General features: G+C 23.9%; 1 pseudogene; it reads right to left on the reverse strand.

The window, feature by feature from the left end:
- The window catches only part of LOC101493095 (cytokinin hydroxylase-like), a 38101-nt pseudogene extending 36741 nt beyond the window's left edge, over nt 1-1360 (reverse strand).
- Nucleotides 1361-2238: the final 878 nt, after the last annotated feature.

The following is a 2238-nucleotide window of genomic DNA, read 5'->3' on the forward strand; positions in this document are numbered from 1 at the left end:
AAAAATATATATATCTAATATATATATATATATATATATATATATATATATATATATATATATATATATATATATTAAATAATGGGATAAATATTTTTTTAATATATAAAAGAAAACACGAGAGAAAAATATTTGTCACTGACAAATATTAAAAAACAAAGAGACAAATATTTTCAACTGGTATATAAAAAAACACGAGATAAATATTTGTCATTAATTAAAGATTACATAAGTTATTTGTCCTTTAAATTTTTCATTTCTTATTTATCATTGTTACAAAAAATATAGGAAAAATATTAAAATAATACGAGATAGATATTTATAATTGATGCTTAAATAACATAAGACAAATATTTATCAGTGATAAATATAAAAAGTTATGAGACAAATATTTGTCATCGATACATATAAAATCACGTGACAAATGTCTGTCATTATGAATATTTATAAATCATATATAAAAAGTATCAAACAAATATTTATCATTAATAAATATAAAAAATCACAAGACAAAGATTTATCATACTCGATAGTCTTTGATTTATAATACTCACACATAATATACATCAACCACTTGCAATAAAATCTAGTAATAATTTCACGTCATGAAGACATACTCTTACACTCACATTCATTTGATTAAATAAAGGGTTAAATAAATTTTTAATTATTATGAAATTTTAAAAAAATAAAATAAAATTACTCTTTCAATTTTAAAATTTTAAATAATTTTTTGCAACCATATTTAAAATATAAAAAATTTCTTCAACAAAATTAAGAATATTTCAATTTTTAATTAATTACATATGATTTTTTGTAATGCCGCAAATTCAAATAAAAAAAAAGAATATAACTATAAATCGAATTTTGATATCGCTTTTTTGAATGTGTCTAATATGAATCACTCATTGTTAGGGTTGACCTTTACTATTTTTAATAATAAATAAATATTGTAATAATTAAATATAGAAAAAATATAATATTTTATTAAAATTTATTAAAATATAGTGAAGTCCTCTGTAATAATATTAAACAACCTTTTAATTTCGAGTGCATTTAACTGTTTCTATTTTATTTAAAAATCACTTTTTTTTTTTTAAATTATCTTCTAAAATAAACCTATAAATCTTATTAAAACGTGAGAGAGAGAGCAAAGACAAACTTTGAGATTAAGTGGAGAAAATGTTGGGGCTATAACATGTCTATGATGAACCCATTTGCTGCCTTCAGCCATAACCAAGCCATTTCCAAACATATATAGGATCCCTGTCATTTCTAAAAACACTAGGTTTTCCCCTAGTCTTGGCCAAAACCTTTGTGGACATTTTCTTTAAGAATTCAGGGTCAGCAAAAATGGCTCCGTACCTAACCAATAAACAAAAAATTTCCCTACAAATCAAAAAACAAAACCATTATTCAACATAATCAATCACACATATATATTAGAAAAAGTTAAACACAAAATAGAAGACAAAAAAAAAATTAAAATCAATCCTCAATTTTCATCGTCTCTAGCACTTAGAGGCATAATTAGACACAATTAATTTTTGATATTCATATTTAGTTAAATTTCTTAAAAAAATATTTTTTTTTCTAGATGACATGATAAGGAATTCCGTACATAATCAAATTCCAAAATATGATATTCAGTATAACAATATTGATATTTGTCAATAATTTTTTAAAAATGACCAAAATTATGACTTGCAAAATGGGACTAAAGTATAATTAACTTACCATAAGATTTTTGCCATGAACTATAATATGGAGAAACGGTAGAGTGAATGTCATGGTTGATATTTAAGGACCCAAATGGAGAAGAAAACGAAGAATTTAGGTTTATATTCTTTTTCATCTCTTTGATGTTTCCTAGTGGAAAACTTGGTGTTGGCCCACCAAACCCACATCTCTTAAGATTTTTATGTTTTTGGTTAGGTAAAATCCACCAAAAGTATGTTAGTATTGGCAGCAAGCAAAGACACAACGCAAATATTAATGATGTGAGCACAATAAGAGCTTCTAATAAACCTATAAATCCCATCTCTCTATATAGCTCTCTCTCACTCTTCTAGTGTGTGTCTCAATTGCTTTGCTATTTATAAGTGTTGTGATTCTTCACATGTTAATTGTTGCGGTGGGAAAGCAAATTGCAAACAAATTTATTATGTTCAATGTTTTTTTTGGGTAAATAGAATTAATAAGAAGTTATTTTGGCACTCAAAATCAAAATGTTAAGCT

This window comes from Cicer arietinum, chromosome 8, assembly GCF_000331145.2.
Source record: "Cicer arietinum cultivar CDC Frontier isolate Library 1 chromosome 8, Cicar.CDCFrontier_v2.0, whole genome shotgun sequence".
NCBI lineage: Eukaryota > Viridiplantae > Streptophyta > Magnoliopsida > Fabales > Fabaceae > Cicer > Cicer arietinum.